A 17430-nucleotide genomic window follows, 5' to 3' on the forward strand; every position below is an offset into this window, starting at 1 on the left:
CTAAAGGCAGGGACACCTACATCTATTCTGTCACACATATCGCTGGGTTTTTTCTGAGACTGCTTTTACCATGATTTTAAAGGGGAAATCCAACATTTTCCACCACTTCCACACATGAAGACCCGTTTACGAGTCATGGGGAGTGTTACTCAGCCTGCAAAAAACATGCATTGTGTCTTCTGAGGGAGCTTTGTCAAGGCTGAGAAAATAACCTCTGACGATTTTCTAAGAGTTATCATCTTTGGCTCGAAGACTTCAAAGACTGGGAACATGAAGTTTGAAAGACATGGCTATTTACCTGGCAAGTAATGTCTTGCATTATGGAAAATGTTGGATGTTTGGAGCTCCAAATACTTTGGACTACAAGTCTGAGACTTTGCCGCTTTGATTTTTGACTTTTGTATCCATTAACTCTATGGAAGTCCAACACAAAACCATCCCTTTAAGTCAGTGGTGTAGTCTAGTTTTTTGTAGTGAGTATACTGTCTACTCGTACTCACCCGTTCCAGAACAACGTGTCAACAACCATCTTGGAGCAACACCTCATTGGCACCATCATGACCTTGTGTCTGATGCTGCTTCCTAACATGTTGGTAACATAACCAGTCTTTCAGAATGCTCTCAAGATGTATACTGTAGGGTATGCATTATCATTATCATTGCATAGTGAATGTGATTCAGATTCAGATGTTTTCTTAGTACATGAATAAAACTACCTGACTTTCACTCCACAAGGCCAGCCAGGAGCTCTCACCTGTCTCATCAAGGAGATATGAACATTATGTTTATATTTTTATGACTCTCCCCATATGAGTTTGATAGATGGATTCCTTTGCTGCTGCATTTTAGGATCTGTATCAATCAGCCCATTATGAAGAGTAATATGGTTCCTTATGTAAGTAGTTCATGTGACTGATGACAATTTTATGATTAATAATGAAACCCATTTTATTGCAAAACAAAACTTTACAGCCGCAGAAACTAGAGCACACAGGCTGTCACTCTCTTGACCTCCCTCTCTCTCCTCCAGTTTTTGTGAAGCCAAAATATTGTGAACATGGAAGCTGACAGTTTGCTCGGGTAATGTAATTCAAAAGCTGATTCTGCGGAGTAGTGACACGGGGCCATGGGCAGACAAGACGATGTTGCACCCGAGTGCTCTACATAACCCCTCAACTTTTGACAGTTGCCTGTTGCTTCTTCAGTATCATCAGATGAATAATAAAAACAAAATAATATTTTTGTGACGGGTGCTCAATAAATGAAACCACGTGAGGGAAGATACGTTTTGATTTCACTTGTGAAGAGCAGTGACTTCACATTAATAATATTGAAGATGTCAAAGTCATACCGCAAGAGACCAGCAGAGGATGCAGCGGTTTTGTCAGTTTTTGCTGAAGCAGATTGCTTTAGTTTTGGTGTTTGGTAGAATTGTCAGAATTTGGCCATTATAAAGTCACAGAAAATATCATGCTTCAGTGCATACACAAGTTTTTGTCGTACAATTCACAGTTTCAGAAGACTTTGACCAACCTATTTGATAAGTTGGCTTCTATTACTTCTAGGAACAAAATTTTAAATGCATTTTTAGTGTAGTTACCTTTATTTTTTCTATATTGCAATTTATTTAATATATGATTTAAATGTTTGCATCAAAGCTGTTGTAAATAAAAAGTAACAATCACTATTGAGCCGTCATTCATCATTTCATCAAGCAGTTTTTTTGTGGGAAGCTCAAAATTGTCACTGAGGGAAGAGTGGGGTTCATTAGAAAGAGTTTAACAGTATACTGTACATGACAACACACACATTACATAACGCACAGAATTCATCATCATGACAGCTGTTGTGTTAAACCATCCATGCTGTAACCATCTTGACGGGGCCTCTTGAAGCCACTGAGTGATTTGATAATGATTGACATTCTGAAAGTGACTCTTCAAAGCTACTTGAGAAACACATTGTATCACACTCGCGTTATCATATTTCCACTTCACTGCTCTCTATCCGATATCTGAAATAGCTCTCGTGTTTATTTTACACAATAATTTGAACAGCTGAAGCAGTTTTGTTTGAGCAGGATGTGTTTCAGAGAATTGGCCTTGCACAAAGCCATAGTGGGGATCAATTGAACCCTTTGCGTATATTAAAGTTGTTTATCTTGAAGGATTTTCAATCTTGGGCTGTTGGATGAGAGTCTTGAACAAAATAAGCTGTTGGCGGTTATAGTCTTGAGCCCACCACAGAGATGCAGTTCCTGACATTGTGTCCATCCAGACCCCTTCTGTGATGTGACCATTCACATTCTGAAAGTGACACTTTAATGCCACTTGACAAGCCTTTCCATTTGTTGTCTCGTTATTACTCAACCCCGACACTTCACACTGTGGCTGATCTCTGAAATGGTCGTCATCATCAGCCTGAGCTTGCCTACTGTTCTCACCGGAGTGAAAGAGTGTTACAGAGCACCTGTGCAGCCTAATAACGCAATTCAGTGAAAAGAGCCACCTGTGTTCACCGCATCCCCTCTTAACACCTCAGCAGAAGTGGAAAGATCCTTTATCCAAGCATTAATCTGCAGTAAGTGATATCAGCTGTAGCCCCAGTAATATCACTCATGGTAAAAGTCTGCAGCAAGTGTCCTCTTCTGAGCAAATTTGCTTCAGAATAAGAAATGGGATGTATCAGAGTATATTTTCAGATCAGTGATCTGATGTATTCAGTATTGAAGTGTGATCATAAAGAAAGAAAATAGCAATAATGAACTTTGTTCTCCTTTTGTTCCACTGTTGCTGTGGAAATGAAAAAAAGGCGAGGTTGAATTGAATTTTGCAATGAATGTGTGTAATGTAACAAGCTGCCTATGTGAAGCTGAATTTCTGTAGAGCTACTTAATAGGGAGTTTCTTTCTCTGGATTTTCTTTTCATTTCATTGTGTTTATACTTTTTCACTGTGGCCCCATTCAACGGATACTGTAAAATATTAATATTATGCTAAACCTACACACACACACACGCACACACAGAGAGTTTACATTGAGAGTCTAGTCAGGTAGGGCAATAGAATTTCATATTGCATGGACTCATTAGATTCAGTGTTGAAAATATCAGAAATATTGCATAGCACCCTCTACATGTTCAGCATAATACAGGATATTCAATGATGTAAAGATTCTTCTGGTAACAATAATGATCGTCCTACACCCACTGAACTTTTTTGTGTATCGACATGGAGTGATAATTATCTATCATTCTCAGAAGCAGTAAGGTGAAAGTGTGAATGAATATATACATCCGGTATAGATCTGATTATATATATATGTGTGTGTGTGTGTGTGTGTGTGTGTGTGTGTGTGTGTGTGTGTGTCTTAATGCTGCATCACTTTGGCTTTAGCTCAGCAGATGAAGCACATGTTTTCCACACCAAAAACCCTCTGCTCTAAATCTGAGTGAGTCAATTTAACACCACAATTTTTTATGCATGCTGGATTTCCCCCAAAACATGTCGCCTTACGCTCCCTTAAACAGCTGCAGCCTAATTCTGTAATGTGCATGCCAGTGGTGGTGCTGGACAGGAAAGACATGCCAGTTTGTAAAATAACCACCTACTGATGGACGCAATTATTATGAAAATTAATACTTGTCAAAAATGACTAAATACACTGAATTTTCTCTGCCTGCCTGCCTGTCTGTCTGTCTGTCTGTCTGTCTGTCTGTCTGTCTGTCTGTCTGTCTGTCTGTCTGTGTGCGTTTGGTATTAAAGCATCACTCATACACATTTATAAGTCAACTTCTGCCTCTGGCAAAAATCTCTCAATATGGAAAACAGTTCAGGTAGTTCCATTACACAAAGGTGGTGACACTTCTGACCTGTACAACTACCAGCCTAAGCTGTCGGCTCTAAAATCTCTCTAAAACCCTTCAATCACTGGTCAGCTCACAGCCTCTCTGGAAGACAATAATGTCCTTCAGCCAAAGCAGGCTTCATGCTATAAACCTGATCATAACCCAATAACTGCTGCAACTGCTGCTGTGGTTGGCATTGTTAACTTGCTTGATTAAAAAGGCACCATTGTGCTACACTCTGTCGATCTATCCAAGGCCTTACTCTTGTGGCCATTTACAGCATTTTGTTGACTGTGCTGCTCCCCATGTAATTTGATGATTCTGTTTAGAGTTGGTTTAGATCATATCTTTCTGGTAGAATTTGGGCTTTTCTTGCAGATTGAACACTGTACTTATATACTACACATGTTTCTCCAAATAGGTTTTGTGGAAAAACCAGGGTTTATGGTGGGCACACAAAGCACAAGACCTTGACCATGGAGAGTGCAGTTTGTGTCCTGAATCCGGTATGTGGTTAGTTTCAGGCAACAAAGGACTGTGGTCAAGGTGAGGCAGGGATTGTCATTCTAATAAAGTAAAGTAAGTATTAATAGAGTAAACAAGTGCCTAAACATGAAAAAAAAAAACTAATGACATTTTCCAGCTGAACACTGTGATGCTCATTTTTATGCTGATGATATCGTCCTGTACCATCTACTCATCTTACGTTAATGAAATATGTATTAATCAATTTTAAGTGTATGACAATACATTTCTGTGTTGTTGTTTTGTATCACACACAGGATGTAATGTCAACTCATATGCTGTGTATGCTTTTTGGTATGGTACACTGATGCAGCAACCATGTCAGAGATATATCAGACGGTTTTGACATTGAAGATCTTTTTTTCCATCTCTAGCCAGCAGTGAGAGAGAATCATCTTGAACTGCATGACAGAAGGTGGTGTGCACACTGGAAACACCCAGTGGAGCACAATCCTTGGCAATCTGATCCGAGGCGGTACCCTACCTTGTCAGGCAGAATGTAGCTACAGTGAGTCATGACACAGAGACAAGTTTTCCGTCGGAAGGCCTGGGCCTTTCTTCTCTTCCGAGCACAGCCATTTGGGTTACTGCATAAATCACCTCTAAGTCGCCTTAAGTCCAAATCCTCATGAGCTTTGAATGGCGTCTAGCAGTAGGACTGTGGGATTGCTGAAAATTGAATTTTAGTTCTGCGGATTTACTTATTGTTGGGGGTAATCATTCATGGATTTGGGTTTGGTCTCAGTTGCTTTTTTATTTGGAGTAGAGATAGAGGGATTTTATGTATGCATGCCATTAGAGAGTTGTAATGGGCCACTGAAGGCAGGTTTGGCAAATTAGATGCGACTTGTATTATGCTTCAGAATCATTCCAGTTCATGCAATAAACAGTAGGGATGATCAGCCATTTGATTTGAATAATTCCAAGGGTCATTTGTTTATTCCATAAATTAAAGAATGAACCCTGAAGAATCAAGGATTATAGCAGTAATGTTTTCTGAAATGTGGTGAAATATAACATTGGGGAAGTGCTTGGAAGTCACCTGATGATCAATTTCCGAAATAAAATGGTGATTTATCATATCGTCAAACATCTACGCAACAAAGCATGCAATGATGGCATGTCTTTCTCTGCACTCCAGCACACTGTCAGGAAAACAAATTGCTATTAGCATAATAATTCAGCAAACTGTCATACAGGAGACATGGGGGAAGTGTTGGCAGGTATCTGTCCATTGGCTGCTGTGTGCCCACTGGCTAGGCCTTTAAACTGACTGGGGCAGGGCGGCCATCAATAATTCAATGGGCGTGCCAGCGCAAAGGTAAACAATGGCTGTAATTAGGGGAGGTCTGCACTGTGGACAGGGAGATTAATGAAAGGGCAGTCATTTCCACTCGTGCCCAGAGACAAGAGGTCTTTCACAGTGACGGAGGCGCTGCCAAACTAAGCACAGCCATACTGAGAGTGCGTGTGTGTGAGCGTGTGTTTGCACATTGTACCTGTGTGTGTGCGCATGCATGCATGTGTGCTTTTGCTTGTTTGTGCTTGGATAACAGAAAAAAGAGACAAACAAGAACTAGATAGAGAGAAATGTTGAGACATACTGTGGGTATGTGTGTCTGTAAAGCAACAGATTACATGGATATTTCTATGATTCTGTGGTTTTTCAAGCACATTAAGTCCAAGTGGTATCTCTACATTTAGGTATTAGCTTTGGATTTAAATATTCAAAAATCCTCGAATACAATACGGATATTTTGTTTGTTGCATATCTCATTCATCTGATGATTAAATTCTCTGTATGTGGGAATCACAGCAACAAGAGGCAAGACAGTGTTATCTTATAGTACTGTATCAAGGACACTCACTGAATTTAGGACAGGGACACATGAAAGGCCTCCACCTCAGTTTCTACCCTGACTGCCATCAGCTTTGAGCAGTGCAGTAAAGATGACAGTCTGTCTGAGCTGTTGCACCATATGTTTCCCCAAATTTCAGCATTCCACAGGCCAATTTATTGTGAAATCACTTGCTTAAAATGTTACACAGCATCATAAATGTGTTCTTACCAATGTGAATTTTGTACTGTTGTGTTTTTCAGATTTTCAAAAACAGATGTAAACGCAGGCTTTAATGGTGGAGTATAATATAAGGTTGTCATGTCATAAACTGCCGCCTTAACAGCTCAGACATTTCCATACCACACATTAAATATTTTAATGGGAGAACAGCAACTATGTAAGCAGTTAACTGGGGTAATATGATCATATAAGCAGGAGATACAATCAGTTTTAATCAGATTATATCTTACTGTAATATAAAGAAAATCATTATGGTGCATGATTAATTATACTCCACATGTAAACACATAATAAACTATGTGTTGTTCTCCAGCAGCGTTCCTGTGTTTGTAATCATGTAGAGCATAAAAGCCTTCATTTGAACTGCATCTGCAATAGCAGAAAAAAATCATAATCATAATTCATTTTTATGTATTTGAACATCATGGAGTAGTGTTTATCCATAGTTAAATATATAGAAATTGAATTAAGGAACACTAAGTTTGATTTTCCATCATCCATTGACTTTTATAAACTGTCTGTAATGATTTGGTGTGTTATCAGTGTGAAAAAGTGTGTTTGGAAGCAGTGTGTTTCAGATATTTATGTTTTGGTTTGAGCTTTTTGTCAAACCAGCCATGTTTGGTGTTCACATTTTTACAGATTTGAACGTTGGTTTGGGCAGCTTTGGTTATTATTCACTCATGATTTCACTTTCACTTTCAAATGATCAAATGTACTTTCTAGTTTCGCGAAAGCACACATTGATTTTTTGGTCATCTCCTTGTTACTTCTGCCATTCCTGGGATTCAATCCCATGTTTCCATGTCCCTGCGTGATTCCAGAGATAGTGTGCTTAACCGTTCAATAATCTTTAGTGCTGATGAACACACACAGAAAGAGGAGGACACACAGAATGAACAGGTAATCGGAAGAAAATTCACCTTTGTGAATTCAGCATTCAGAGCACTTTGCCCTCCGCTTTTTAAAATGATGTTTAATTTAAACAGCAGCTCGTTCTGTTTGCCCTGCTGATTCAGTCAGCAAGAACATCCTCCATATGACCTTGTCTCTTTTCACTAAGACTTTCATCAAACTGAAAACATGGCTGACCAAGCAACCCCTTCAAGCCTCAGCTCAGTTCACTCCAGCAGAAATGTGTGGCTTCCAGGAGATAAAGCAGCAATAGTAAAACAGAACATTTAACAGGGACATTGCTGGGAAATGGTGTTAATCATACAGTCAACGGGCACATTAAAGATGTTTAGCAAAGAGAACATGGAAAGAAAATGTATTATAAGAATGTAGACTAAAATAATGAAGGAAATGTGGAGTCAAATTTGGGAATGTTGCGATCCACAAGACGTTCTCATTTGAATATATATTTGATCAGTTTCTGTGATGCAGAAAATCTTGATAGCTCTGCTGCTTAAGAAGCAGGTCAGGTGCCAAAAAGAAAGAGACAAATCTCCACTAATCCAAAAAAAACTCCTCTTTTACTTTTATCATATACTGTAAGGATGTGTTTGGTGTAATTCAGTGCTTCCCTCTAAAACATCAATTGGCCACTGTGTGGCCCTAATGTATGCTTGAAATTGTCCACTTTTACTCTACTGTTTGATGATGACCACTGATTCCATGTTTGAATCCTAAAATAGACCTAATCTGACAGTGTTTTGTGTTATTCCTCCTCTTGTTCTTCCTCTCTTTCATGTCAGGATGTCATTGCTTTAACAGCAATGACGCATAGCATAAATGGTCATGATGTGCCTAGATTGTAGGCTTTTTTTACGCACTTAAATATGAACACTAGTGAAATTATTTCCACATATTATGTTCATATCATTCTTTTGAAGCACACCTACTGTGTTATTGCTCTGACTTAAAGGAGTTTCACTTTCCAACAAAGCCTTGATGTGGGAACATTACTTTGCAGATGGAGATCACCTGCATGAATTGTTGATGTTGCACATGAGAAATTACGAATAATCATTACTCTTTGATTTGAAGCTTAAGCGGCTCTTTCATCAAAATAGATGTCACTTTCTTGAGCATATATCAACACGATGACTTGAATTATAAAATACAGTGAGCTAGAATCTCTGACAATAAATGCTGCCCTATTTTTTAAAGTGCTTAGCGTGACTGTTCTAAGAGGGAAATGCTTCTATTATACTGCCATCTGTTGCATTTCTGCTAAGTATTTTTACATTATGTGGATTAGAGACAGTTAAATAAGTCAAGTATCTCAAGTACAATGAAGTCCTCCTGCCCAAATGCAAGCACACGGCCCTAAGTGCTGTTGAGGGATACAGATGATGAACTTTAGGAGTGTTTGTATGAACACTCTTAGAATGTATTTCCATTTCCAGATGAGTTGTGTCGTCTGGTTCTTGATGAAACTGTGTTTACCAGAGCACAGCAGTGAATGTTCCAGTTAAATCCCCGCCTGGGCTTTTCAGCATTGAGATATGCTGGAGATAGCAGAACAGAGACAGAAGCTGCCTCTTGAATGAAGATTGCGACTTGAAAACATAACAGCATTATGCAGAGATTCAGCCTAAACCTACTCGACCTGATGCCTTTGCACCAGTTTGGGCTCTAATCGCATTTTATTATTCTGCCATTTATGTGAAACACTGCTTTTGTTATCTAAAACTCAAATATTCACTTTGCATCGTTTCATTTCCATATCTTTAGTGCGTGTGCATGTGTGTGCATATGAGAGTGTGTGTCTCTCTGTTTGAAGCAGGCGCGTTGCACCCCCGGGTGTTATGGGTGCTGTGACACCAGCACTTTCACAGAAATATGATTCGCCCCCACTTTTCCCCGAGATAGCCACTAATGAGACAACACTAAAATCTGTAAAAACAGTGTGAAAACCTGTTTCTCATGTTAGATTGATTGAATGGCATCCAGCCAATCAGCCATTTGAACCGTAAGTGTTCAGAAACATGGCTTCTCTCAGTCGCCGGATGTGATGGCAGATTAGGAAATCGCTGTGCGAACTACATTTGGGTACATGAAAGAAATCCACTCACCTTTGTTATTGTCACATACAAAATTATACAACATATAGTGAAATTCTTATGTGCCTTGCTCAATGCTGACAAGTAGATAAATAAAATAAACGAATCTTGCAATAGATTAAATAAAATTGAAATATATCAGAGTTAAAAAGAATGATGGAACAGTGAACAATGAATGCAATGTTATTTGCGTGTGGTGGTGAAGAAATTCATTTTGACTTGGCATGTTGTAGAGACTGAATTGGGACTGACGCCGGGGGGGTTTCATTGCTCACATTACCACCCCTTAAACCCCCACACTTTTAAAATCGCTCCTCCACTCCTGCTTTGAACACAGGCACAGTGCACATCTGGATTTCCCTGAGTGTGGGTTGACAACAATTTATTTGGTGAGGGACACTGACCTTCGCATTAGAGATTAGACTTTATATCCATGTGGTTTCTGCTAAAGTTTCACCAGAGTCGTGCTAATCCCATCACACTCAGCTAAATCACTGAGAGCCGTGTGTTATGCGGCTCTTTGTGTGTGTATGTGTCTCATGTGCCAAGAAAAGTCCAATAGCCCCGGTTTAAGCAGGATTTAAAATGCCAAATCTTCGCCTCTGAAAAACAATGCGCAGTGAGCCGCCACCTGTCAAACGTCACACCAGAGGGAGGCCCTCAAATCTGCCACCGCCGCTTTCCAAAGACCTCGCATTTTAGCTCCCTGCAGCAGGGACAGAAGGACAAAAATGGAAAGAGACCAATGAACAAAGCCAGTGCGTGTACAGTGTATTCCACGATTCCCTCATGTCAAACCTGCCCCGGCTGCATGTCCTCTGTTCCCCCCTTGGCGATCATTCATCATGCCGTCACAAACCGGCAAGGGGGAGCACAGCTCATGTATCTCTGCCCATGCAGCAGCTTCTTGGAACAGGTACGGGGACCACTGCATAATCAGCTGGTTCTTTTATGCCCAAAATACCTCATCTGCATGAACCTCATCGCAGCTGCTTTATCTTATCTCCGCTGAACTGATTTACTATGAATCACCAGGATTGCACCATGGATATAATCAGGTTCATGTTTACAAAATAAGCAATGGGACACAATGCCTGAAGTGAAACATTCAGTGGCTTGCAAGAGTAATTCAGCGCATTGTTTTAATGGTTGAAGAGCCTGCCCACTGGAAGCATTTGTTAGGAAAATCTTGCTTTGCATATTTCATAATCTAATATTTAGGTCACCTGCATTGAGAGCATTTTCTTGTGCAACCAGTTATGCCATTGTTACAATAAACAGAGCAATCTAAATAACACATAATCCCTTATCTTAATTGTGTGGGAGTCTGTATTTTACATTAAAATTCGAGTCACTGCAGTTGGGAGCAGGGTGTTTAATGAAACCCACACCATCTAGATTACAACAATAAAACCGATTTCAAAATACCATTGTCTTTGCAGCTGAATATCATGTGAAGACACAGCTTGATGTATTTGTGACATCGGCTCAAAATGATTTTGGTTTGGACTGGGATTGTTTGTGTTGTTAGAAGCAATAGTTATTTCCAGAAAGACTGATCTTTTTGTGCATCACCGCAAGGAAAGATATGCCGCTGACATGTCTTTTATATTTTTCTCTTTTTCTCAGCTTTTATTGCTTTTCAGCTGCTGCACATTTTCAGCTCCTTCACGCTGACATGCTGCTTTAAGCATAACTTTCAGATTTATCTATATTATCGGCCTGATCCTGGACCACTTTGCTTTGTATTTTAAGCTGGATCCCTGTCTTAAGCTGTATCCGCTAAAGCAATGTGTCAGGCCTTATTCCCACACCCAGCAGGTTGTTGTTCTTCTTGATAGCTCACCAACAGGCATATTACCAGCCCCGGTTGTTATTGTCACTGATGTGCAGCCCCAAGACATTGCCTTCCTCTGTTCACAGTTCCTCAGAGTGTTATGTGTCATGTAATAAGAGTGTACACCTTTTGTCCAAGCTGGGTCTGCAGGGACCCTGGAGGTTAGAAAGAGGGGGGAGGACGTGAGATTGAGGCGACGTGTCTGGTCGCTGTCCCCGGGAGACGAATGGGCCGTGGTCACCCCCCTGACATCCCCAGACATCCCCAGATGTTCCCGGACCTCATGCGGACAGAGTAGTTGACAGGCCCGAGAGACACAGAGTCACAGCGTGATTAATCACCACACACACTGTAGCATGCAGCATGGCTCCTGCTGGCCCCCTAACGAATAACTGGCCAGAGTGCTGCGAAACATCCCCTTCTGCAAAGAAAAATATTGGCTAACGGAGAGAACTTTCAAACAAAATAACCTGTCCATGAGGAAGGCAAAGGCTTCTTTAAGGTAGAATAACAATCGGGCCTCTATACCTGACTTTAAATAAACAAATCTAAAAAAATTCAGAATATAGGTGCTGGAAACGAGATGATTTATCTTAGAATTCAGCTTAAATAATACATGAGTTCCAGCGCTTCTTAATACCTGATGGTGAGGAGCTTCACTGGGAGACTTTATGTCCCACCCCTCATCACGCATGCAGTGCTAACGCAGGCGGCAATTTAAGCCAGCCATATTTTGCCCCTGTGTCATGAGTGCACTTAACAGCTACATCGCCCTGATATAATGCTCACTCAACTAATTTTAAATTTCTTTATGATCAATTGGGGCTTCTTCTAAATACTAGCAGAGCAATCTGCCATCTACATTTTTAAATTTTTATAGTACTTGGTGCATTTGTAATATCTATGGCAGTTTTATTAGTATTCTGTCTTGAATGGTGTCTGTCTATGCTCCAGTGGCATGTGTATATGTTTTCTGTTGTGAAGAGTAAGCCTTTAACCAGTGTGTTTTTGCTCAGCTTAAAGGTTCTAAATGCCACACTCACTGCCACTGGCGGTCGCACTGGAGCACAAACATCTCAGATGAAAAGCAAATGGGCCTTTCCTCAAACCGGAAATAGCTGTTTTATTGCTCTCCTGAAAGGCACCAGACTCTATTGACAAAAACAGCAATTTTACAGATCATCATAAAACACACTTTGTTCAGATTGGACAGAAACAAAGCAAAACTCACCAAAATCATCTTGGTTCGTCCTTCCACTGTTCGGACACTGTCAGAGGAGGCACTGAGAGTGAGAGACTGACCTAATTTACACAAATTTACACATTTAGTAGTTTTCTGCCAGCAATTCTCTCTTACCTTATCTGAGTGAAATATTTCCATTCTAACAACCTGTCCCTCTTAACTGAAGGAGGTGTCACGTGATCGGTCCAGTTTGTGCAGAAGAGTGGATGCTTGTTTTGCAAACCAACCACAAGGCAAACACAGATACAGCCACAGCTCCACATTATACAGCCTCGATGCTTGACTCAAACTGTTATTTATGACTCAAACTCATAGTCCTTCAGAATTAATATTACCCATTACGGCTCCAGAGGAGTGACCCGTGTGAGCATGGTTTCCATGGGAATGCAGCCCCTGAGGTTTTTGTCATACAGAAGTGGGTGTAGTTTCATCTAAAGTGAGCTGGAAAAAGCGACAGACATGGACCGGCTATCAAAACAAAGGATGGATTACAACACACACACACACACACACACACACACACACACACACACACACACACACACACACACACACACACACACACTCAGAGGGAGTGTGACGTCATTCTGTGGTCCACATGTGAACACATCTGAAGAGGATGAAACCTGAGGAGCTGAAGTCCGGGACCACCTCAAAAGTCAATGCAAACGGACCAAGGATGCTTATCAGATTTTTGTACTAGTGTTCTCAAATGAACTTTATATTCCTCCTCCCACTGTGTGCACAATGACCATCATGGTTAGAATATTTTTTTTGATGGCAGACAACAAACAAAAAATGCATAAAAAGAAACATAATAGATCATTTCTAACAACTTCTGGTATAGACTCTGTGCATCTATGGTATAAATCTAAATATGGACATGTTTATCACATACATTTACAATGCAGATACACAACGTAGCTATGCATTACATCCCGATTGCTGAGAAAAATCAAGACCAGAGGGGTGTTGGATTCTGCCTTGTGCTTTGTAATGCATCTGGAGTTCAGAAAATGATTCATTTCAGATTATGTTAATAAATGAAGATATTACAAACTGAATAATCCATTTTGCTGTGAACACAGACCACAGACCACAGACCATGGAGAGAATATGTGAGAACACCACCTACTCTTTCTGGTGGAAACATTGTGCACTGGTTAAATCTTTATGTTTGAACTTCACAGATGCAACAGCCACACACTCAGACTTGTGCCTCTGATGATAGAATCTGACAATGTAAGACAGACCTCCACAGTATGCATTTTTATACTCACTTGATACTGCTAGCTTTCCCACATCCCCTTCAAACGTGTGTGGGTGGTTTAAGCTGTCAGTCCATTTCAAGGGGCAGTTTGGGGTCACGGAAAAGTGAGCAGAACAGTATAGAAGCTTCAGAAAGCATGAGTGCTCATGGATGGTTTGATAGCCTTCGCCTACTCTGTTGGACAACAATTAGGGCTCTGTAAGCTAATGAGTTTCTTCTGGCTTATTGAACCCTGCTCGTCAGGACTACAGGCATTTGCCAGGGTTCGCATACAGAGAGAAGATTAAGACAAAATTTCAGGAGATGTGAGAGATGTTTTTTTGCTCTGTGGAACTTATTTTTGAGCCAGAATCTGAATTTTGGACAATTACTGCTATGTCAATTTACTTCTAACCTGTGTCAAATAATGTAGCTTTTGACAGAAGAAACAACATCAGCTTCCTCTTACAAATAAACGTTGAATTCATAAGCAAAAAAAACCCCCTTAACTCTATTGGGTACGCTCAGACTTAGCCTCATTGGTGTGGTATGACGTTAGAAAGGTGTTGTCTAAGTCGCTTACTTTTCCATGTTTTATCCAAAAACAAGCTTTTCTCACTTCTAGTGTCGCAATATGCCTTCTTAACTAGTTCAACATGCAGGCGCTCCTTTCTGAAACACATATTCATACTGGCTGATGTTTTTAGACACATTTTAGACACAAATATAGAAAAGAGAGATGTTTTGCTGTAGAGGAGCTCTAACACGAACCCCCTGCTTTCTTTGTGTCTGTAAATCTCTGTAAACTAAACATCCTGACAATATAAAGTACCACTTTTGGTACTTTGTAATGTGGAAGTATTTCTCTTTGCTCCAGTGAGAAAAGCTCCAGAGGCACTCAGAATAATTCACTCATTCAGTTATTACTTACATAATCCCTATTGTCATCAGCCTTTCTGTACATACAGTATTCTCTCGAGGAGGCTGAATACCTAAAGTACTGCCAGATTATGGCACATCATCTGACAAAACAAACAAGCCACAGAGAACATAACTGCACCTATAATTGACAGTTCAGTGATGGCTCATTATCCCTTTATTGAGTTACATAAATGACGCTGAGGAGAGTAGTTGTGCTGTAACTCCGAGGATTTCCATGCCCATTTGTTCCGCCGACTCAACCCAGAATCATTCAAATGCAAATGTTTCTGAACACAAGATGGTGCTTTCAATCTAATATTACTCTTTTCATCTTCAGAGGGTTATTCTGTAGCCATGCCTTTGTCAGAGAGAAACCTGGATGACCAATTTAAATGAAAAATAGAGTGCTCTGCTTTTTTTATTAAGCATATGTTTAATGTTTAGGAACAAGACAGGGGACGTATCAGCTGTCACCCTGTAGCTCTATTATAGAGTGAAGATGTACAAGTGTGCTCTTTGTTGTTGAGGTTGAAGTCAACCTCCTTAAGTTTTTTTTTTTTTTTTTTTTATGGCATGCCTCAGATCTAGCATCAAAGCCGAGCCTGAAATGAAAGCATGATGATGCTCACATCTGCAGTGACAGGGGTTTTTAGTATGACGCCTTTTAAGCGTTGCAGATGAAAAATGGTACATGTAAAGCAAGCAGATTTAGCCTGTATTAGAAAAGAAAAGGGCCCGTCGACACAAAGCCTACTCTGTCCTGGCAGGTCACTTTATTCATGTGTTTTGACAGATAAAAGGTCAACCTGACCCAGTTCCTGAGATGGAGGAGTGGGGATGAGCGAATGGAAGAAGCACAGGTCACAGTTGGTGAAAAAGTGAATGTGTCATAGTGGAAGAGAGATAGAGGAGGAGACAAGGACAGAAAGGGAGTCCTGGTGTCGGCAAACAATCCTGGAACATCCCAGACCCACACTCTGGCCCAAATCCGATTAACTCTTCTCAGATAGCGAGGGCAGATTGTCTGTAAATACCTTTTACTTTCAATTTGAACGATTTAGGAGGAGAATATCTTTGAGAAAGCTGAGAGCAGCTCTGACATGGTGGCAGGATATACCTCCCCACAAATGTTTAAAACCAAGAGGAGGAAAAGATCACTATCATTTCAACTGTCTCCAAAGACAGATGCTATCTGCAGTCTGGGCGGCATCACTGAAAGAAAACCTTCAATTGTGGGAAAAATAACATTGCTCAGAATATCCATTTTCTAATAGCAGTGGTTTGGTTTTCCCTTTCGACGTGTCTCCTATCAATTTGACCCCAGGAGAGGAGGCTTACTGTGGTGAAGAATCAGAACAATAATGGAACTTCTAGCACTTTAACATGGAAACAAGTTGAGAAACCCAGTTTAAAATGCTGATTTTGAGCTTCCACTACCATCTCATTTATGTTGATCAAGCAGAAGCACAGCAGGAGTGGGATTTTCATTGACAAAGGAATTAATAGGGGTAAAAAAAAAAAAAAACCTTTTGCAGACTGGGGTCATTGATTTTTTTCACCCAATCAAAGGCAGTTGTATAAGATGCCTGAAAGGTCATTGTGGGAAATTATTTTCTGAGCTGCTTTGCGTTCCAGAACATCTTTATGTTCCTTCACAATACTTGTTGAAAGTGGAAAAACATACACGTCCTCAGCCAATAGCAACCTTTTTTCTTTTTTTTTTTTGACGAATGAGTCAGATGCAATCATGCGTTGGATGAAAGTAAATGTTGAATAAATCAACCACAAAAAAAAAAAGTACTTAATATGATAATTAATGCTTGAGTAACTTCTTGTGTCAAACTCACCTTAGTGCATAGTCACCCCTTACAGATATAACAGCTTGGCTTGCTGCAGCACACACATCTGGACTGTTGAGCTCTGACTGGCTTTCAGAGACTCTGTTCCAAGTATAAAACTTACACAGTAATGCAAAAGTTCTGGAAAGACGGTCCACTGTGACCTTTTGGAGAACCGTTATTAACAATGATGATAGAGCTGCAAAGGTTTTTTTGTACTACATTTTTCTGCCTTATTTGTGTACAAGTGACAGAACATGTTAACCTTGAACTGCTCTGATAGCACCATTGTGAGGGAGTGTGATTAAAGATGCCTACAGTTGACTCAAAGCTGAGTTTGTGCTGAATTAAAGGACACCATGTGTAAAGAAAGTTTATAGGTAAATAAGGTAAATAGGTGCTGAATAAAACAAAAATGTGTGTACAGACAAAACAGCAAAAACTGAGCTAAAACAGCCAAACTGACATCGGACTCCAGACTGTGAACAGAATCTGATAAATGCTAGTCTAAAGTTTTTTTTTTTTTTATGACCTACGGGCGTCTTCACATAGCAGTTATCCTCATTTCCCTCCTTTGACATGCCACTCACACATACTGCGACATCTTTTTGGGGAGCTTGATCAATTTCACGGTAGTCTGCAGAGTTCCCAGCGAGGAAGTGAGTTTGAGAGGCTGTGATAGCATCGGGCGTCCCCTTCCTCACCCACGCTTGGGTTGTCTAATCGGCCCTCCAGCTGCATCCAGCCAGATGAAGGGAACCCTGTTGACTCCTAATCTGTGTCGCCCGTGATCCGTTCCCCACCTCAGCAGCACATGCACTACTGGGTGCAGGAGAGAGAGGCAGGGAGTATCCGTTTGTTTTCTTCTTGTCATCGTGGAGG

The sequence above is a fragment of the Chaetodon trifascialis genome, chromosome 20 (genome assembly GCF_039877785.1).
Source record: "Chaetodon trifascialis isolate fChaTrf1 chromosome 20, fChaTrf1.hap1, whole genome shotgun sequence".
In the NCBI taxonomy this organism is placed as follows: domain Eukaryota; kingdom Metazoa; phylum Chordata; class Actinopteri; order Chaetodontiformes; family Chaetodontidae; genus Chaetodon; species Chaetodon trifascialis.